We start from the raw sequence: 23,360 nt of genomic DNA, 5'->3' as shown, positions 1-23,360 counted from the left end.
TTAGGAAGGCTGCCTGTCTCTCCAGGTCCCATGGGCTGAATGCTCTTTAGCAGCAGGTGCACAGGAGATGCCTTGGGTTTCCTCCAGGGGATTGTGCAGCCTGAGAGTGCCCTGCAATGTGAGGCAAAATGTGGTGAATGGGGATGACAAGATAGAAAAATGAATTCTGGGTTTGACACAGAATGCTGATGTAGATATACCTTCTGTCATTCTGTCGTGCTGGTAGTTATCTCTAAGTGATATAAGGCTTAGGTAGTTTCCACTGAACTCAGAGGGGTTTTACTTGTATTGGTGTTTGTGGGAATGGGGATCAGATACGGGGATTTGCCGAAAAAGGAGATTCTGGCTTAAGCCTATGTAAATTTACATGTCAGCACATGTGACTCTGATTGCCAAACAGGAATCTAAATGTGTAGTCGCCAAATATAATTCAAACCATATGAAATAGATCTGTAAAGTAAATAGTCTTAAATGTTTCACCCAGGGACAAATTTAAGCAGTTGAGTCACTTACTGTGGAAAGTCCTTATAGTTTAAAAATCAAAACAACAACAATGATAATGTGTGGACAGAATCCATGTTCTTTTTTGGGATGTATGAGGCAAAACATCACCAGCTGGGAAAGGGAGCAGTTGTCCAGCTCTGCTCTGCACTGGGGCAGCCTCACCTCCAGTGCTGGGGGCAGTTTTGGGCACCACAACGTAAGAAAGACACCAAACTCTTAGAGAGCATCCAAAGGAGGGCTGTGAAGGGTGAAGGACCTTGAGGGGAAACCGTGTGAGGAGTGGCTGAGGGCACTTGGTCTGTTCAGCCTGGAGGAGACTGAGGGGAGACCTCAGTGCAGGCACAGCTTCCTCCTGAGGGGAACAGGAGGGGCAGGCACCGATCTCTGCTCTGTGCTGACCAGTGACAGGGCCGAGGGAGTGGCCTGAGCTTGTGTCAGGGGAGGTTTAGGTTGGATCTTAGGAAAAGGTTCTGCCCCCAGAGGGTGGTTGGGCACTGGAACAGGCTCCCCAGGGCAGTGGTCACAGCACCAAGCCTGGCAGAGCTCAAGAAGTGTTTGGACAATGCTCTCAGGCACTGAGTCTCAGATGTGGCTCCTGGGGATGGTGCTGAGCAGGGCCAGGAGTTGGATGTGATGATCCTTGTGGGTCTCCTCCAACTCAGAATTTGTGATTCTATGATTTTCCTTATCATGAGCTATATAATTCAGCACACAAGTATCACAGCATTACTTGCTACTACAAACTCTACTTTGTAATGGATAACGATGTACACACAGCCTGGCCCAGGGAGCTTAAAGTCAAAGTGATAATCCTAAACATAATTATACTTATATCTAACTTCACATTTGAATTCAGTGGGGCACAGAGGTGCACACAGTTGAACAAGCATGTGAGTAATGATTTTCTAGAGCAGAACACAACTTAAATCTTCATGGTGCAAAGGTCAATTATAATATGCCCTGAATGTTTGTATATGAAGCATTTCCCTCTTTTTTTTTGTGGGAGAGTAATGCCATTTTTACTACATTTCCTTGCTTGTGATGATTTCTACAAAACAAGCAAAAGTTTAAGTAGGGATTTAGAGTCTTGCTCTAGACTTCTGTATTGCCAAAAATTTCTACCCCACCACCCCATTTCCTCCTTCATTCTTAGATTAATCAGGTTGTCTTGTGGTGTTTATGAGAAGTTCTGCCCAGTACCAAGCCGTGCACCAAGAATTACCTGCAGCAGTTTTATTTTCAACAAACTCTGCAGCAGTTGCACTGACACATACCAGAGTGCAGAAGTAAAATAACCTCCAGCTTTCTCCCAATGTCAAGTGTCTCAGCATCAGAGTTCAGCATTAGAATGTTTTGGACTCTTATAGGATTCCTGAGTTAAGCAAAAATATGCTGTAAAGTTCATTCAAACTCTACTAATGATGTATTTAAGCCTTTGGAAGTTAAAACCTTATCCTACTTTCTCTGAAGGTAATGGGAGTCCTGCAATTGACTTCAGTAGGAAAAGGATTGGGCCCTAAGTCACTAAATAATATTTTCCATGGTAATAATTAATAACAGCAGTTTTGAAGAAATTCTTTTTTTTTCTTTTTTTTTTTCTTTTTTTTTTTTTTTTGTAATGCAAGTATCCAAAATTGCAGGTGGATTTAGGAAGAGAATCAAACAATTATCTGAGGTATGTCCAGGGATGACAAGCTCTGAAATCAGGACACATCCAGGGCTGCAGGCTGAGCGAGATACTGTAGGATGGATTAAGAACTATCAAATGCTGTAAGAGAAAGGTAAGTATTATTGATTGGGGGTGGGCTAGGAAAATAATATGCTAATAAGGTGCATTGCAGAGGTCTTAAAACCTGGCAGATGCATTTTTCTAGGGGGATGTTTGTAGTGTAAGGGTTTCCAGAAGATATGTCTGAAAGGAGACCCAAGGGGAAGTTTAGTCAATCTTGGATGCTTTTTAAAAATATTGTCTTGCCTTGTGGTTAAATAATGAATGCAAATCTCCTTTCATGGATTTAAAGCTCTGATTGCTGACATGGGAAAACCAGAAAGGTTTTGTTGTTTTTTCTTTTTTTTTTTCCTCTTTTGTAAAATAACACCAAATGACATGGATATCTCTTTGTTCTCACATATGAATTTATCTTTGTTTTAAGATAAAAGGAGCACCAGATGTGACTGGGTCTGCATTAGCAGAAAAGAGCTGTGCAGAGTATTGTGGTTTTCATTTGTCAGGGTTGTTGGAAACATTTCTGTAAGTGTCTTTCAGCAGACAGCAGTGTAGCTTGCAGCTTGGGGTTCAAGGAAATTGTAAAATATAATCAAGTCTCTGCAATTGAGGGACAGAAGTGTGATGTGATGTGTGCAACAGTGCACCCTGGCTATTATCCAATTTGGCTTCATTAATTCTAGTAGTCCTTCCATGTGCAAATTTATAACATCACATGATGTCAGTCACATACTGAATAGTGCCATCATACCCAGCTGCAAACTTTGTACACAGTACTGAGGCAGCATTTTTGTTTTGATCATATATGATACTATGCTAAATTTTGTGGTATTTTGTCCCATTCCCAGCATGGTGATTTGGCCTGTCCCAAAGCCTAAGACAGGGAATGAATCTTTCTGAGATTGCGGCCAGTCTTCTGCCTATCGTGTTCCCATTTTGAATAAAATGAATGCACAGTATGGCCATGTAAACAAGAAATGGGGAGTCAGCCCTTCTGTGGTTATGGAAAGAGTATACCAGAGAACTCACCTTTCTTTTTAAGAAACAATCTCAAATTTTATTCTGTTTACTGTGGAGTTAGAAGCAATAACTGTGCAGGCAGTGTTTCTGCAAGTTATCACTCATCAGCTGGCTGTTAGTAATTACTTGTTGTGTTCCCAACTTGTAGAAATCATGAGACAATTTAGGTGATGTCCTCAGTTGATGAAGATGATCTGTTATTTCAAAGTAACCTTGCTTTCCATCAAAAGAGACACCATCTCCCCAAGGAACTTGGAAATGTAATACAATAATACTTAACTTGATTAAACTAAGTAACTGAGTGGGAAGTAACTTATATTGCATGACTTTAAAGAATCTACCTATTAGCTTCTCTATTATACTGCAGCCCTCATTAGCAAAATAATTCATCATACTGGAAAATGTGAATTGTGCTTTATGAATTAGTATAATAATATTCTGCACCTGGTAGTTATTAATTCCAGTTCAGTCTGATTTATCATAACATTAAACTATTCAGTGTTTGAATAGAAAAGAAGTTAGTTTTCATGTTGTTCCAAGATACAGTGTGTAGAATGTTTCAGAATAATAATTAGTTATTGGATACTAATATATTTTCTGAGTCAGAGATAGTGATTGCTTGAAAATGATATTTAAATGATCCTACTCTGTTTAGAAACCATATAGCCTAAATTGTACCATCCATTGCTGCTGGATGGACCTCTACAAGAACATTTCTTTCAATGAGAAATGACACTATTTTTCTGCTGACAGTTTCTGTGTAATAATAGTGTTAGGTTTTGCCAACGAGCTACAATTGTTTCTAATATGACAGTTTGTTGAATTGTTGAATTTTGAATGGAGAGTAATTGAAAATGTACATTACTGTGGACTTCACTGGGTGAGGCAGGGGAGGGTGGAATTGGAATTTGCTTCTGGCTCTAGTCTTGTTTAAAATGCACATGATGCAGTTCTGATTGTGTGAACAATTTTTTAAACCAGTCTTAGAAAGCAGTCATTTACCAGCAGTTAGCAGGGAGATTATGCTGGGGAGATGATACAAAAATGTGTATATTGACTTAAATTGAGATAGATTGCTTTAGCTTATTCTACATGCTATTTCTAATAATATTGAATGTCGGTAACGATTTCCCTCAGAGAATCCCAGAATTCTTTATAAGCATTTAATGAATTTTCTTTTGAAAAACAAGACATGTCAGTGTTGAAAGTACAGGAACACACGGTAAAGTAGTTAGTAGTGAGAAGAGAGTCTAGGTTTGTTGATTCCCTGCTTTAGCCTCTCTGTTGGGATACTTTTCCCTGGGACTGTGACAGAGTCAAGGCAAAGTTTGATCTGAGATATTGCAGTGTCTGGTAGAACAATCTGGCACACTTTTACCAAGGAGCAAATTTGATTGTGAATGTGTCGGGGCAGCTGAGGACTGAGGTCACGTTAGTGATAGAAGAGCGTGATTCTTGCTGTCAGGGACTGGAGGCAAGTGCTCTAGGGAGTCACGCTAGGTTTCGTATGGATCTACAGCTCTGGGTGTCAATGGCATTGCTCACGACGCTCACCAGGGGGCTTGAGAAGAGAAAGAAACACTGTGTGGAACACAGAAAATGTACTTGTCTCATTCTGTGTTGCTGGCCCTTTTCCTCTCAGGATAGCTAGTGTCCATATTTTTATTCTCACACCATTTCTTTACTGTCTAAAAATCCTTTTTATGGCCAAATGAGTTTCTTGCTCAGCTTTGTACTTGGGACTCTAAGGGAACAACAGTTTAGAATCTTATGCATGCCCTGTATTAGGTAATTACTTAATTACTGTGTTTTGGAGAAGCTTGTCAAAATCTTTAGGTAAGTACCTATGGAAAGCCATGGCTAGATTTAATTCCCTTCTTGTTTGAAACCTTTAAATAAGATTAAGTCTTCCACTCTGGTAGTGTTGCCAATTAGAAAAGTCATTCCTTAACTGAATTACTATATGGTATGATGTGAGTAATAAATTCCAAAATGCAAATAAATTCATAAGTGATATCATGTCAATTTTGTGCTTTATAATTCAAAAAATACTTTTCAGTAATAATTTTGTCTATATTGCTAAGTATCTCAATATGCAGAGGTATCTTATGCTAAGTTTATTCATGGTTCACATCTCAAAATCTTTCATTTGCTTAAGAACTCGTGTTCCTAAAATAAATACAAATGTCTTTGTTGGAGTAGGGTTTTCCATTTATGCATATTGCATTGTTTAAAGGGTAATCATTTGTACACACTGGAAATATATAGGTTTTGATTGTATTTTAGATACTTCCGAGATTGGAGCAAATATGAGTCTCCATAAATGGTCTAAGCTACAGAGCTGTGAAAAGAATGGATTTTCAATTTTCTGAACAAAATGAACTCCCCCAAATTATTTTAGCTCAACTGAAACATTTTTCCAACCTGAAATGGATTTTTAACATCTTTCTGTTATTAATTTTTGTCAGTTTAAAATACCGCGTATGAAAAACTCAATAATACTTTTAGAAACATTGAAATAAAATGTTTCAGAATTGCACGTGTTCTGGATTTAGTTTTTTTCACCAGCGCTGCCTGGTGAATTAGGTCCAAGTTGGCAGATAGGTATGGCAGACCTGACTGCTTTTCTGAGTGAATAAATTATTTGTCTGAAAAGTTTTTGCATGCTGTACTCCTGGCAGAAATTCATCTGGGTGACTGCCATCTTTTCTTTCTTCCAGTTCGGGCCCAGAAGTGAGAGGTGAGGTTTTTCCTCTTTACTGACAAACATAGACACCGCTTTAACTGGTCTAAACCAGCATAGCTCTGGTGGATTTCTACCTGCTGAGGTGCTGTCCCCTTCTCTTCATTACTAATGCCTTAAAATCATTCTGGCTTGATTTTCAGTTAGTTCACCTTGACTTATTGTCCTTCATTATTTTAATATTCATTTATGTTTTTGATCACCTGCTGACTCAATCATTTTTGAGCCCTTGTATTTCATTGCAATAACTAATTTCAAATACTAACAATCTTGACTTTTCTAATAATTGTTTATTTTCTTTTTTTCTCCTTTTCCTTTTGTTGTCCTCATTAATCTTCTGTTACAGAATTTTTTTCTGACACCTCAACTTTTTTCATCATGATGATGATTAATAATTTACATTTTACTTATTTAAACTCATATAAATTCTTCCCCTTAAACAGTGAAAATTGCTGCAGAGTCCATTAAAATCCCTCAGCTAATTCCTGGTGGGTTCTGGCAATCTATGCGAGTTCTTGTTGCTAGAGTATCATTTCTTGAGGATAAGTAATCCTGGTTATCTTTTTTTGGTTTGGAACTGGCAGCATGCAGGAACCAGTAGAAAACAGTTTAAAATTTTGAACAGGAATTCCAAATAGAAAAGTCATTCTGTTTCCACTGTTATTGGTGTTATCTCTACTGCTGCTATTCTGCTTCTGATGGGAACCTTGGCAGCAAACCTCTGATTTCTGCCAGTGCAGAGGAAATGTAGGGCGATATTGTTGGTCAAATCCTGCATCAAAGGTAGTCCCATGTGTAAGATGAATCTTTGCTTTACACAGCGACTCATTTTCTGTGCGTGGATGCTCTGAAGAAGAGAAAAAGCTGCTACTTCAAGTTAACGTTTGACTGTGAATAATTTAGTAACACTGATATTCTTCTAGTTCTGTGAATATTTTATGATAAGCTTTGGGAAGAATCTGTAAATTCAAGCGTGAGATCAGCATGAAAAATGGCTTCCATTTAGATTTCCCTGAGTGTGTTCACTATTTTGTAACTGTGCTCTTGTTCATTTGTTGCAGTACACATGACTAGGTATAAATTAAGAACTAGATTAATTGTTACACTACAGATTTTATGTGTTGTACTGAAGAAAGACCTTTCAGCAGTAGATCGACAGACATCCTTCATAATTTTGGCCCAATCATTTAATTGTCCTTTATTTTAGTTTATCTGCAGTGACACGAAAGTGATGTGATCGAGAAAAACTGAAGTGAAATCTTTTGTCATACTTCCACTGAGAATTTTGTTGTGTTTTAACTACAGTATTTAAACAGCTCCACAACAAAGATCAAATTGTTTTAGTCCTGAGATTGTCATTCTCATTTTCCTTTTGCAAGTGCTGATTGTTAGAACTACAAATGTATCTGCAGCTTATAGATGTCTAAGAACACAAAGAACAGCACATGTAAAATCTGACTTTGGTGCTTTTTTTGGATAGTATTTCTCTCTGAGTCTGATTTCTCATTCTGAAGCTCTCCACTGTAAAGGGGAATCAAAATCAGGTATTGTGTGTTGGTTTGGGACTAAGGAGGTTCACAGAGGCTCAGGGAAATGTGTGCAGAGGTACTATTCCCTAGCTGTACAAACTGGAGCTCCTGCTGGCATTCACCCACGGGAGCTGTGGAATGTACTAATCTGTTGGGCTGGGTACACTGTGCTAATAGAAAAATCAGCCCTGCAAAGTACTTTCAGAATATTTCCTTTTCTGTTCAGAGCACCTCTGTTGTGAAAGGTTTTGAGAAAACGAACCACTGCTTGAAGTGGAGGAGGAAAAATCAGGTATGGTTTTGATCTCAGCAGGAGCCAGGAGTCAGGAGCAGCTGATTCTGACAGAGGTGCAATCCTGATTTTTGTATGAAATGAGGGCTGTGGGGGTCCCAGCTCATGGTAATAGCTTGTTCTTGCATGTCAGCACTGCTGGAGCTGCAGCAGTCCCCCTCAAGCTCACAAAGGAAGATGTGCCACTCTGAAAAGTCAAAGTCTGTCGTCTGGGGATCTCCTGGCTCCAATTAAACCTGGACTCACCTGGGGATGCTGTTTTCTGGCAGCCTGGATCTTGCACCACCTCTTTCAGCTGACTGGTGGGATCTTCTCCTTCCAGCCAGCAGGCCTGCCTGCACACTGGGGAATACAGGCTCAGTGGCAGCCTGGGTTTTGCAAGGACTAGAGCAAGCAAGATTTCCTCTCTCTCCAAAATTCCCAAGACAGCCTAGGAGCTGCAGAGCCTCTTGTGGATTTGCGAGAGGCAGTAGTTCTGGAGTCAGGCCACTCTGCTGTGCTTTTGAAGACCTATAGAGAATAGTGGCTCTTCCCAAGCAGCTGCAGGCACTGCAGCTACAGCTCTCTCTCCCAAGAACTGGCAACTTGCCTGTCTTCCAACTCAGTGAGCAACGGTGCAGCACACGGAGTGCTGGGTACCACATCCTCCAGAGAGCACGAGCACCTCAAGAAGTAATGATGAAAACAGATCTTTCTAATAAGCTGAATGCCATTATCAGCTCTCATTTTCAGGGTCTCTGGTGCTGTGTAAAACCTGAATATTTAAACATAATTTAATAATGGTAAAAAAAAATCCAAGTATTTTAGCATGTGGCTCTGTGTGCATGTGAAGGACTAAAATAAACCTTGTGCACTGTGCCATGACAGTGCATGTCTTTCCTAGTATTGAAGAAAGGGATGTATGTTGGGGTGGGGGGTGTTGGTAGTTGAGTATTTATCCTCGTAAGCTAGTGCAGAAACCTTTCTAATTAGGACATGCTGTTCTGCAGTAGAAGTTGCAACCAACAGTTTTCAAATATGTTTGTGGCATCTCCATGATGTCTGAAGATTTATTAAAAAGCTTCTTGGTCAGGCAAGGGGTTGAGTGTGATCTTTCCAGAATCCTGGTGAAATGCAAATAAATCCATGAATTCAGAATTACTAGACTTCAATGCAGTTCTCTTGTATTTACAGCCCAGAGAGAGTGATTGTAACTTTAAGCAATGTTCGAAAGGACCAAAATGAAAGCACAGGGGTAATTTTGCTTTGCTGATCCAGAGGCAGGAGAGGCTGTTTGAGGGAAGACAAAGCACCACCAATACTGGAACATCATGAAGGCCAGATACAGTATCTCTATTTGAGTGCCATTTACTCACCTGCAGGAATCCCAATTAACTGGAATTACCACCCCAATTAAGCAGCAGTCCTTGCCATTAAGTATCATTAGGCTTAATTTGGTTCCCTGGGAAATGTCCCGATTAAGCGGATTTCATGATTAAGCACCTGTAATAAATGTTTTAACTTACATGTAAAATTCTTTTTTATTTCATAGAATCTGATCACTAGTACCCAAATAGCAACTGGTATCCCAACTACTACTTTTGTAATTTTGTTTTATTAACTGGCTTGTATATGCTAACTTCTTATCCTGACTTTGCAAAGTTTTGACAAGGAAATCCTTCTGGTTTTATGTAGTGATTTTGTAATGCAAACATATCCCTGCATATCTGTCTGACAGCCTGCATAATATTTTGTCACTGTATCTCAAGAGAGCAGCAAACCTCATGTGAACATCAGTCATATTTTGAGGAAACTCCTCATTTACTGTACTTTGGCCAGCTGCCATTTTCAACTTGATGGAAAAATAGTATTTCACAGCCAGAAGCAGGTATAGAAAACATCTCCAGTACCAAAATGTTCAAATGACCATGCATCAGGTCTCATTTTTCTAAAACTAGGTGGTAACAGGTAAGATGTTTTATAGGAAAGATCTCTTGCCTGAATCTATGGCCTAAAGTAGGGCCCGTGTTGCAGATTCCAGGAGAATGGGGATGTACGCTGGCCAGATGTAAATCAGGAATCACATCACCCCAGCCACGGCATTCCAATGCTTTGTTGGGGTTATTTTACTCTACAGCTCATGAAATAAAGCCCCTCTTGAGGGACTAAACAATATAGTGAGAAATGGAATGGAGAATTGTGGGGTTTAGCACAGCAAATGCATAAAAACCTAATACCAGCTGGTGGTCTGAGTGTGGGCTGGTTAGATGTGGTTTACAGAAGAGAAGACAACCAAGGTCCCATGCAGCTTTGAAAATTCACATATAATCATGGTCTCAGATTTACAAGTCTTCTCTCGAATATCAGCGAGTGCGTTTGCCAAAGAAACATGGTATCATTGAAAAGTGTTTACTTGTAGGTCCCAGAATATTTTCTTGAAGCATCTCTGATTCACTGACCCTATTAATCCAAAATCTGGGATTAAAAAGATTCTCACCAGGCATTTTTGGCCCTATGGCCGAGCACAAATTTAATATGAATTCATTGCAAAGTTTGTTAAATGGTCACAGAAGCACCTTACTCCTCTAAAGGAAGAGTTGAAGTTTACTTTTTTTGCTGGATTTAAATTTACACATCAGATAAAAGAGAATATGTATGGGCAAAATCTATTAAAAATAACCAAGGAAGAAGCAAGGAAAAGGAAGTGGTTATTTCTCTAAGATATTAAACTGGAAAGGCATAGAATGGATCCGAATTAGGGACTCCTTTAATCAGCCCTCTTGAATAGGAAAGTATGACCAAGGAATCTCTTTGTGCATGTAAAGATCAAGGCGGTTTAATCACAAAACTGTGATGGGAACACACATTAATTTGTTGGATTAGAAGACACTGAAAAAATGGAAGGGAGTACAAGTACTTCATGGCATAATGTAGAAAGGGTTTAAAAATTGTGAACTTGTGCCATGTACACGTTCCTTAAAAGGTGAATAAAAAATAAAATGTCTTGTAGGGAAGGGAAACACTTCTACATACAGTTCTAACTATATAAAAATGTGCTTTGGGTCCCTCAAAGGATTAGAAAAACATACCAGGAAGAACAGAAGCTGTTCTAAATTGTTTTCAAATCTCAGGGTGTCTTTCTCTCTCTTTCCCTCTCTTCCTTCTCACCCTCTTTCTGCCCCCCCTCCCCCCCCGCTTCTGGTTCTCTAGGTCTATTTTTTCCCCTACTATACATTTACTCAGCAGCAGAAATAACATGAGAATTTTTTTTAGTTTCCTTTAGATAAATCCTGCAATTGCACTGGTCAGAGAAAAAATATTCAGATTATAAATTGCTTAATGTAGGTTTTTCTTTTGATGTGTGTATAACTCCCATAAATGTTAATGCTAGGTCTGGGCTTCAAAAGGAGAATATGTCCCTTGCTGTACTGTAGAGTTAAGGCAAGAAAATTTAGAGAAATGACAAACCCATCTGTCTTGGCACTCCTGCTATTTATTTGGTTTTGGACTATGATGAAACAAGATAATTAAATCTCTCTACATAATATTTCCTAGATTTTCTGCATACTAAAATATCAGTTTATTAATATCAGTTCATCAATTTCTATCAAGTTATCAAATATCATACTAAAACATCAAATTATTTCTGTGTTTTTCTCCTTGGTTGCCTCGATTTCTGTATTAACTTTTTCTTTTCCCTCTAACACTTACATGTAAAATAAAACTTTGCCAATTGAGCCACTCACATTGCTTGTGTGACTTGAGGGATGGATCACTGAAAAAAAGGCCACCTGACCTTAAATCTTCTAGTGCACTGTGTGTTTGGAACATGCTAATATAAACAGAAATTGAAAATAATTAATTGTAAAGATTGGGAAGAGGTCCAGGTAACATGAATATGTGCATCAATAGCTACAGCCCCACCTGTAAACATGGAAATGATCATCTGCCACAGCTCTGGGTTTCAACAAAGAAAATGTGAGTGCTGTTTTCTTAAACCAAACCCTTTAGTCTGAATAGCATGGCCTTCCTCCTAGAGCCCGAGTCACTTAAAAGTGATGAGCCAAATGCCATGTCAGCCAGAGCTATGGAAATGGGCTGCTGGTTGGAGAGCATGCCCACTCACATGGATGGCAGCCTCCACAGGATGGCCTTTTCTGAGGACCAGAAGATGTGAGGAGAGAAGCAGCCTGCTACCTGAGATGATGTGCTTTTTCTACTCTTCCATATGGAAATATTAACTGGGGTGGTCTGGTTGTGTTGCCAGAGTGCATATTTTAGTGACTGTGTGCTTTCTGATGTTTGGCCACCTTTATGGAAAATGGAAAAGAGGGCAGTGGACAGCTGCATATGATGAGATAGATCGTGTGGGGCAGGTTGAGACCAAGAAAGAAATCATGAGGGGCATTTCATACAGTGCTATTGCATGTTCTAGTATGGGAGGTGATTTTGAGAGCACGATGGAAGTCTCAGCCACTGCAAATATGTTTCATGCAGTCTTGAGTAAAACAATACTGAGCAGAACTAGTCTGATTTTGTAGTTCAAAATGACAGAGCATTTTTCCACTTGCTTATGTTCCCTGCAAGGGTGCCTTTTCTAGACTGGAAACAATTATGCGTGTACTTCCTTCCATAGGGGACTTTGCTGGTCTTAAAAAAAAAAAAAAAAAAAAAAAAAAAAAAAAAAAAAAAATAAATAAAGGTAGGTAGGTAGTTTCTGGTATTTATCCACAGTGACTTCAAGATATATCAGTGAATTTCAAACAGTCTCAGAGACAATACCTTGGTTTTGACTGCAGATGTTTCTTGCTGCTTCCTACTGCCTGAGTCCCTTCAAGCACAGAGAAATTCTCAGCACGATAAAAAGTGATGCTTTAGAGCCATTTCCTTAGCTGAGGCCTGTATCTTTCACTGATATGAGAGATATTTTGTGCATATGGGCAAAAAGCAGAGGCAGGACCTCCAACTCAGACATTACTCTCTTTAAAAAGCAGGGCTGCAAACCTCCCTATAATCACTGAAAATAATCAGGAGAATATGTTACGTGGAGTAACTTAGTATTAATTAGTAAAATAAAATAATTCAGACGTCATGGTAAGCAATATTCTATTATTTCTAGTAAAATAACTGATGAGGGACTTCAGATACACTAGAGAGCACTATTAAACAGAAAATTCTGCAGATTTCTGCCTTCATTTATCAAGTCAGTTTTATTTCTGAGACCTCTGTATGCCCATCCTATGAGAGTTTGTTGTTAATCAATACTGGGTGAAAAAAATTCCACTTGTAAACAGAAGGCTTAGTGATCAAAAGTGTCATGTTAGAGAAGAAATACTTCTGCTAACTGTTATGTTATTATGCTCTTTATTTCCTATTTTATTTTTATTGGCCTGAACAACATGGTGTTAAAATGCTGGCATGTGTCTTCCCCCCTTCAGATCATCTGATCTCAAACAATTGTTTGCATCCTGAAAAAGAGGTCCCTTTATTGTTATTTTTGTTCTTTCACATGATGAGAAATCCTCCTGAGGAGAGAGCTGGTATCTGTGGAAAGCATCTGACTTCTGAACAGATTGTGGGTTAAAGGAGTCAAAGGAGTCACTTGGACAATACAAATAAGTAGTCATTTATTATATGCAAATATAACAGTTTGACATAAAACCCATGACTTCACTCAACTAGAAAATAATACTTCAACTGAGATATGTTTTTGAAGTTGCTGTTTAGCTTCGTATAAGGGGAGAAAATCTCCTGTAGCTCAGATGGGCTTATTTGAAACCAAAGCTTTTGATGTTATAATGTGCAGTCTAAATTCATTAATCCCTCTGTTAAAAAAAAAAAAAAGTCTCTTAAATGAGTAATAAACATAATAATGAAAATAACTGCCAGGAAGAACATGAGTTACATCACACTTAGTGTTCCAGCTAAAGATGAAAATTAACTTTGGAAACAGGTTACGCTAAATGAATTTAATTTGTGTTTTGATACAGAATGTTTAAACATGTTGTTATTTCTGGCACCAGGGCTGATAGCTATTAAATGAGGACATCTAAGAACATCAAAGGAACTAGACCTTTTATACTCTTCAGCACCCCCTTGGAGATGTTTATCTGGGCTGTTATCTGGATCCCATACAAGCATCGAACAATGTGCCAGTTTCACCAAGTTACTCTCTTTTTCCAAAAGTTCTGACGCATGCATTTCCTGCACAACTGTTCCATATTTTAGAGTTCACTACAAGTGCACAAATAGAAGTAGTTTGTACTAACAGACTTGATTGTAGATACTTGAAGTTTTCCTTCTATAAAGTATTTGAAATAGAAAAGAAAACTTCCTTCTGTTTGACTCAAACTAAGTTTCCAGATGTCAGGGTCAAAGGTTGGAGATAAAAGTATCAGGTTTTGGCCTACTCTAACTAGACTCCAGACCCAAATGTGTGAGATCTTCCCTAGAGGGGGTTCCTTTTGTGCTGGTTCATTTTTCTTCTTTAGCTTCTCGCAGTAAGAGGTCCCATTCCATGCTGCTGAATTATGATACTTCATCTCAATCGTTAAGACACTTAAAACTTGTATTTACTGTTTAACACTTGGCTGCAAGTCAAACCTTTTAAATATCTCTTTTTAAAACTTTTCCACTTTTGAAGGCTGTTAATTCTTTTCTTCCTGGGGCTTCGGTGACTGTGTGTGGGTCTTCTTGGCTGACATTACAAGACTCCTGCATCAACTATGCCAACAGTGTGCAGTAAAACAAGAGGCCTAACAATTTACACAGACCCTCAGTAGATGTACAAAGGCTACAGGATATTAGCCCTGCTCTCCCCTTGACATGTTCACTGGCTTTTTGGTTTGTTTCTTTCCACCAGCAGCTGAAACTCCTTAACTACCTGAGAGAAAAATTTAAAATTGGTGCACAAATGAACAGAAGAGCCTGCAGTGGTTGAGTCAAATACAAATGTAAATATTAGGGTTTAATACAATAAAATGAAGGCTGTGAGGGCTAACTGTAGGAATTATGTTTCTGGTCTAACCCATTTTTGGTCACAGGGTGAGTACTTCAGCGAAACCCTGCAGGTTTGCATGTGTGAAGAAAGCACCCATCTGGTCAGAGAGGGGCTGTGGAGCCAAGAGACCCTGGAGGCATTCTTCCTGCACTCTGGCTCCATGGGGAAAAAAGGTACTGCTTGGTTACGCATCCTGACTCCGCTCATTCTCCTCCTCTGCGTTTCCTTAGGCATCTACATTCCCATGTGGTACACAAATGTGCATGCTCCCCATGCCTTCCCCACGGTGCTGTCCTGTCTCCACTCATGGAAGCATGCCAATTCTTCGGCATTTGGCAAAGAAGGCAGAACACACAGTCTGAGAGGTGACCAGCACTGTGACATTCAGTGCATAATTTGGAGAGACCAGTTTCATAAAGGTGGGCTCAGAGATGGGATTTTACTCTGTTAAATCACTCCACTGAGCAGGAAACAAAAGAAGATCTTTCACAGGTACTAGAGAAATAATTAATAAAATCACTAAGGATAATTGAGCTGGCACCTGCAGATGCAGACCTAAGGAAGGAAGTAAAGTTGCATGAAGGAACCTAGAGCCATTATTTATACTGTAAGAAAGGTTCACCTCCAAGTGCCAATTTCTACCTTAGTGCAGGAAAGCACTTCAGGATATCACAAAAAGTGGAGTCAGAAAACACCTTTTAGGTTGCCAAGTTTAGTCCCTTGTGAATATTGGGTTTTCCCCATGTGTGCGGTGTGATGCTTTGTACTGTCTGGTTTAAACAATTCAGACAATAGGAACTTGGCTACTTCCCTTGGATGGTAACGTTATGAGCAGTTTGAAAGGCGTTTGCTTTGCTTTTTCTATGACAGGGCAATTAGGGAAGTCAGATGCCTGCTATGTTTGGAAGTCCCTCGAGAAATGAGATAGTAGGGGAGTCTGCAAGTTATGGTGGTGTGGAAAAAAGGCCTCTCTTTGTAAGCTGTCAAGGAGTTCTGTGCATGAGGGCAATGGCACAGAAAGTCAAATGAACAGTGAAATCAGTGGAGGAAATGGATGCTGACAGAACAAAACATTGAGGGAAACTTCACAAATGGCAGATCTAGTCTGAGTTCAGGTCAGTAATCACTAACAAGTTGGTGCAGTTGTAGAAATTGGACTTCCTGTAGATAGGGGACTGTCACAGTGGGACTATGATAAAGATGAGCTCAAAGAGACAAGGAAACACCAGACAGATAGGAATGAGAAAAATTTCCATAGTAAAATCCTGGGGTCAGGATGTGCTGGAGCCTTGCTGGTAGTAAAGCAGCAGTAGTTGTGGGCTGGGGCAGGGAAGAAAGTCTGGGCTGGATGAGACGCAGGAAGAAGGAAGAAGGGTACACAGTCTCACAATGAGGCAGAGCAATATTTGATATACTGTGCATGCATTAAGGTTGGTAAACATGATTATTATAAGTAATTACTTTAATGTTGCTAAAGCAGGGAAAAGAAACACCCCATCTGTTTTGCTCTACTGCTAATGCATGAATTGTTCCTGTGTGTTATATATATATTATCATCATGGTAGTAATAATTTTCATGAAGAAGCCCACATTGTAGTGATTTTTGTGGCTGCTATTTTATACTTTGCTTCTTTACACACAGGCATTTTTTTTTCTTCAGATGACTTGTTTGGTTTGGTTTCTAGTAAATCTGCACTAAATGGTTACCCTCGTTCACCTGGGGTCTTTCGACGAAATTCTGTTTCTCTTCAGTTAGTCCAGTTATGTTGACTTATTTTATCCCCTACCCATTCTGAAATAACAAAACTTCTTATCAGGTATTTTTGTTTGCAACTACTTACAGGCCAATTCTTTTGGACAAAATTCTCCCTTGACCCTTGCAAGCGCCTGAACTCCAATCCAGTGGAAACTCTCTGAAGTCAGGAATTTTGTGAGGTCCAACAAAAATCCACATGGTTTCCTCCTTTTTACTGGTCCACTGGTAAACTCAGGCAGGAATTAGAAAAGTAACCAGAAAGTTCAGGAGAAACTCGGGAATTGAGGCACAATCCTTCTTAGCTCTCAACTGCAGAGCAGCTCAGTGAAATGCTCCCACTGGTGACGTTTAACAAGATTAAACTGCCTTTTAAGCAAGTTAACCCATATTTTATACCTTTCCAGTTAAGAGGTTAAAAATCATATATGTTTCCACTAGTATTTTAAAAATTAACATGGAGCTTTTGAAAATGTTAGTACTTGATTCATTCTGAGGCCTGTGTGTCTTGAAACATTTTAAAATGCAGGTTTGATTTTTTTATTAGATTTCATAAACTCTGTCCCTTTACACATTTTTCTGTTCTAAGGTCTGCTTTCAGTCTATTACTAAACACACCTGCAAAGAGTTTTATTCGTCTCATGCACCACTGTTTGAACAGTGATTTTAAAAAAAGAAGCCTCTGAACAGCTACCTGACAATGAAGAGTGAATAGAAGATATAAGAAAAGTCATATTTAGAGTAAAAAAATGCTGAATTTATTGGGAGTGCAAAAGCGAAGCCACACAGCAGGTCAGAGAGAAGCTTAGTTATATGTATGGAAGGATTTTGCAGGGCAGTTTGACAGGACCATCCCTGTGAGTAGCTGGGTCACGGGCAGCAAGAGACAAGGATGAAAACCCATATTGTTTTCTGCAGAATCACTGCTGGTGCTGCTCTGGCGCTGCAAAGAGAGTGAAGGAGAAAGCAGAGTGATGTGAGATGCGCACTGGTGAGGAAACATTTGGGTCTGTGAACAAAGAAGCCTCTTGCTGTTTGCTTCCTGCTCTGCTTGCTCTCTGATTGTCAGGGGCTGGAGGTGATTTACTGAACAGTCTGGACTTTGCATTTGCTATTTTGCAGTTACATTTAAAAAACCTGGCTTCCAGTGAGGCGTTGTATTGGGGCTTTTTCCTAGCTAAGTTTGCATATTGCAAAGAAAATATGTCACTGTTTCCCCTTTTCTCTCTTTTCCTTTTTGCCTCCACTGTTTTTAATGGAAGCTGCATCTGTAAAAACTTTATAGGATCTGGGGTAGAGTCACATCCTGACAAGGCAAGCAAAATATCTCAGTAATTGATATCAATAATTTATTTATTTATTGATATCACCGAATTCCATCTCATACATATATATGATATCTATAACTGTATGTATCCGTCATACACATGATTCATCTCAAATATACATGTGTCTCTGTGTGTGCAAGTGCATGTGTGCTTGTGTTGATAAGTACTTTTATTTTCCTTAAATTGCCATCAAAGAATTCAAGTTGTAAACTGCTCTCAGCAGCAAAATTATTTTGACCCATCTGCAATGGGATAATGACCTTTCCCTTCCCTTCATTCTTTTGTTCCACATTTTTAATGTATTTTTAGTGTACATTAAATATAATCAAATATAGTAGCTATAAGAGAGCCAATGAACACTTTCAAAGAAAAACTGCTGTTTGATCATATCAAATGGAATGAAGGAGAAATACACTCACAAAAGTCTTTCTGTAGATTTGTTTTTGTTATTAAAGCCATTTTTTTTTCCAGTTTATTTTCAAAAGAAAAGAACAGACTGCTCCAGATTTGGAAATAATCATGAGGTCACCTGAAACAACAGAAAAATCCTACACAACCCCCCTCGCAACTTATCTCCTAAAATGTTCTCCACAAACTGGAGAAAATCAATTATATTTGAGAGACCATGATCATTCTGATTGTATGTTTTAATAGTGCTGTAATTGACCAGGAGTGCTCATTTGATTACATTTGAAGAGGTTGTAGAGAGTACATCCAGACTCCCTGAAACATATTCTTTTAAATAGTATGTCATGTACATCTGGAGTCTGGCTGTAGTTTTGCTGTTCTAACATTTCAATACCTCCATTGGGATCAGCCAGCTAAATCAAATTTTACATGTTTATTGACTTTATCATCTGATTTTTGGTGTCTTAGCAATTTGTTGAAATGACTGTGGAGATGGCCAGAAGGTTGTCACTGACAGCAAATACTATAATTGATGTACAGTACATAAAGGCATTATTTACCCTAGTGTTGTCATTGGACTGTTTTTATAAAAACCCCTGAAGGGCATGGTGTTTTCAACTCCTTTGCTGCCACCTTCAGTTCTCCCACACTTATCCTTGTGCTTGGGACAAATAGGAAATACACTGGGCAACAACATAAACATAATTAGGGAAGACGTGGGCTATTAGGGAAAAAGGTAGATCTACTGGTAGCATTTCCAGGATTTAAAATGTATCAGTGCTATGGATGTGAAGCAAAATATGAGTTAAATATCAGAATTAGACTCTACATCTAACAGAAAGGATTAAAAAAGAATTGCTCAGACTTTCTGCATAAGCACAGCCTAGAATTTGGCTTCATTTTGATATTCTCCATTATTGACACTGGCTTTGGTTGAACTGGAAGAGCTGAGTGAAGACACACAAACTTGATTGAGAGGCTTCAAGTGGCTTAAAATTCTCCAGTGATTGTGTACAGAAAAGAAAGCTTTTGTAGCTTCAACTATTCAGCAACTCTTATCAAATAGCTGGTGCTACTTCTGTCTGTAAACTTTTCTTCCTAAACTCCCATAAACTGTGGGTAAGGTCCAGGGTTCTCTCCACTGAACATCAGTCAAGACATCCATGGGTTTAAGATGTCACCTTGGGAACCTGACAGATATTAATCATTTCTTCAGCTGCTTTAGTCTCTCACCATAGCAGGAGTTCCAGGCTCCTTTCTCAGAGTTTAACCATTTGCCAACCTCCTTGTAGAGTACAGTTAAAAAAAAAAAAAAAAAAAAAAAAAAAATCTTGTGACTTTTTAAACATCATGTTAGAAAATTTTGCTGGTATTTGCACAGAAATCTTGGTCAGTGCATCACAGGTGGTTGTGTTTGCATGTGCTTTGAAGGGGGGTTAAGGGTGGGTGTAGCTGTATGGTGTATGAGGGAGAGGAATTCAAAGAACCGGCAGCAATTCAGCCTCAACCCTGATATGATGCTGCAATCCCCTCACTATCCAACATGATGATAGTAAATCTATCCCCTAAGTACATGAACAAGTCTAGATATTTCATCAAATCAAATTAATTTGAAAGTATTTTTCATAAAAGTCAGATGGAGCCAATACAAGAAATACAGTAGAATTGTATCTTTTTTGTATCATAACTATATTTAAAAGTAAATGGAACTAAGTCATTTTCCTTAATAATTTTCTGCTCAGTAATATAGTGTGAGTATCAATGCATATAAATTCAATGGGTGACTCAAGGCTTGTGTAAATGGATATTTTCCAGTCAGAGCTTTATAATAATTTTCATAATTTAAATATTTTCCCCTGACACTTAGTAATTTTAAATGTAGCCTTTAACTGAATTTTTAAATTAGTAAGGGTTACACTTTAATTTCATTAATGATCCTGATAGTTTCTGAGTGATCCCATTTTATTAATTCTTCTTTAACACTGAGTTATTTACTCTTTATTTCAGTAATTTTCTCTGGATAATATTGTTCCTTAGTAATTTGCAGCGTCTAACTGATTCTGCTGATACATTAAAGAAGAAAAAAGAAAATTAAATTGCTGCCCATTTCAGTCAAACAAAACCCTCTTACAGATTAGTCTGTAGCTAAAAGAAATGGGCATAGAAAATTGTTGTGAAAACAAAAAAAAAATCCTTTTTATGTTGAGTAAAGGCTACAACTACACATGAAAACAAAGTGCTGTAACTACAGTTTTACATCGCACAAATGCTGAAATAAATTAATAATGTCTTAAATGTCTAAAATCTTAATGGCTTTTTAAACTCTTTATAAAAAGATCTTGACAGGTTTTATCCATGTTTACAATTTACCACCAGCTTGAATGTACAAAATAATGGAAATTTTAAAGGAAACATTGTATAAGGAGATTTTATATTTAAATTTGGAGCAGTTTCAAAGAGTCTGTAAATGCAGATATAGTTTTAAGCCCTTGTGTTCATAATGTGTATTCCTTTCAAAAATAATTTATGTAAAACAACTCCAGATGCTGGATGTCTTTCTACATTAGAAAAAATACATGTATTGTAGATGGAAAAAGACTTAGCAGCAAAAAAAAAAAAAATTTAAAGCAATTTTACTAATTGGAAGGAACAAATATCATCACTCTATGATGCTGCTTTCAATAACACACACATTACTAGCTATGGGGTACACAGAGAATGAGAATGTTCTCTTTGCTTTTTGTGGAAAGGGATAGGGTGGTTTACAGGGGGAAGATTCATAAAGACTGGGTCAAAGAAAAATTGATCCTGTGGACACTCTGGGGCAAATACAATTTAGCTGCACAGCTTTGCCAGCTCAGGCATCAGGTCTCCCCTGAGATTTGCTCCCCTAAGTACTTCCTCACTCTCAAGCAGTGGCTTTGTTTGTGTGGCTGCCCCGTTGGCCACCTACACATTCACATTTTTGCTGTCACTCCTGTTCCACATGGAAATGCAGCTGTTCTGTGACAGAGAACAGGCAATAACTGCAGTCCAGTGTTGCTGTGGGGTGGAAAATACTGGGTTTTGAATGATGAGAGTTACTCAAAGAGTCTGTCTTGTCCTTCCCAGTCCAATTTCTCTGATGCTGCTTAAAGTATTGGACTGCAGGCTGACAGGATGCCCAATATGTAGCTGATACTGTCTTAACTTACATGATCTTCTAAAGATACAAGCACTGTAAAAATATATCAGTAAAGGAGCATCCAGGACTACACTGCTAGCTTGCTGGCTTCTCCACTTGCATAGAGTTTTGAAGTTTGTTAATGATAATAGAAGTGAAAATTACTCCATCTGTTAGGAGAAATGTTTACTCCTCTGTAACAGGAAGCTTGCATCTCTCTGCAGCTTATTGTCAGTTTTACTTTGTCAGTTTTACATCAAGCAGCAGGAAAAAGAAAGCATAAAAATCAAAATGAGCTGAAAAATACCTTTCAAGCTGATTTACGGAATAAGATATATTACTGAATAAGATCTGCTTCCTTTGATGTTATCCAGCTCACCACACTATGCATAGTTTATGGATATGAGAGGTAGGTGATTCTTGGAAAAATGCATGTTCTTCAAACAATAACAATTTGAACAGGTTAATTCTAAACCCTCTAAAACTTAGACTCTGAATATATTGTATTATAATATTGACAGTAAAACACAAAAAAACCCAAACAGTCTGGGACATATCTAAATTTCGTGCTTGGAAATTTAGGCTGATACTGCCACAGAAATCGAGATAACAGTTTGCAAAAGAGCTGAGAAAAATGACCTTGAAAATCAGTTAAGGTCAAAGACCCACACACTTCGGGTTCTTCTGCCAGAGGACTCCAGCTAGATGCCCAGATTTCCTGTAACACAACAAAACTCTGTTATGTTCAAGGAATCTAGATCTTACAGAAAAATCAATCTTCTGCTCCCTTATTGCTTTCTTTTTCACCTGTGGCTTTTTGGTCCATGTGGTTTCTTTTTAGGAAAAAAAATATAGCAGAGAGGAGCGTCTAAGTAGCCATCCTTCCTCTTGGATGAGGCTCACCTCTTCCCCTCCTGTTCTGTATCCTGCTATCCTTCAAAGTGAAGGAGTGGTGTCTCTGAAGTCTTTGTCATTTAGCAGCTGTGGGAATTGAATTCATTTTGCTTGGTGTCATAGACAACCCTTCTCATCCCAGCAGCTACAGCCTCCTAATTGTTTGGGTCTGTTCCCACCCCAACATGCCCAAGGAAGGGCAGTCGTCACCACTGCCAAGACACAGTGTGGCCATAATAAGTTCACCTCAGCTGTGGGATATAAGTGCACACCCAGGCTGTGATCTGACTCGTTCAGGATGTGGAATTCAGGCTTTTGTCATGCAGTGGCTGAATCCTGGTTTTGGAGTGAAAGGTGATCCTTCAGGCAGAGACAAATGAGTCTGACTGAGCGGTGGACCAGACACTTAGGGAGCAGCACAACAATTAAGTGTCCTGGAGACTGTTGTCCCTGGCCCCTTTCCATAAAAGCACATAAATATAGTTGGACATATGTAAGTGGGTAATCACTTAATTCCTAAATAATCCCAGTAGCTAGGGGGCTTCAGTGGGCATCACTTCAGTGCAGAAAGCAATGTTACTGTCCTCCAAATCCTGAATAAACACAGTGGGATTGTGACAGTGACCTTTATTGTTCAAGTCTTCAAGGGAACTTTTAGCATCTGCTATGTTTAGTGAGACTGGCATGTTGAATTTTTTCCCCAGTATATCCTGTAATCTGTGGATCCTAAATCAATGCACTCACCTGTCCAGAGTGAAGGGAAAAGTGTTAAGGTGTTCATAGGAAACTTGCAGACAAAACACATCAGTGCTTACAGGGACTTGGTGGGATTTTCTGGGTTGCACTTCAGAGCTGGGTCCCCACATGCCAAGAGCTGCAGAAGCATTCAGTTGCCTCCACACAGCAGTTTAGTTCCATTTAAGAAGCCATGTTCTGCTGACCTGTCTGCTATTCCAGAAAATTCCAGTATCTGTCTGTCCCATATTATATCTGACATCTTTTGCTTCCTTTTCACTGCTAA

The sequence above is a fragment of the Chamaea fasciata genome, unplaced genomic scaffold, assembly GCF_029207755.1.
Source record: "Chamaea fasciata isolate MVZ Bird 193981 ecotype frontalis unplaced genomic scaffold, bChaFas1.0.hap1 SCAF_11, whole genome shotgun sequence".
In the NCBI taxonomy this organism is placed as follows: domain Eukaryota; kingdom Metazoa; phylum Chordata; class Aves; order Passeriformes; family Sylviidae; genus Chamaea; species Chamaea fasciata.
The sequence above is the reverse complement of the archived record's forward strand: the minus strand, read 5'-3'. Positions refer to the sequence as shown.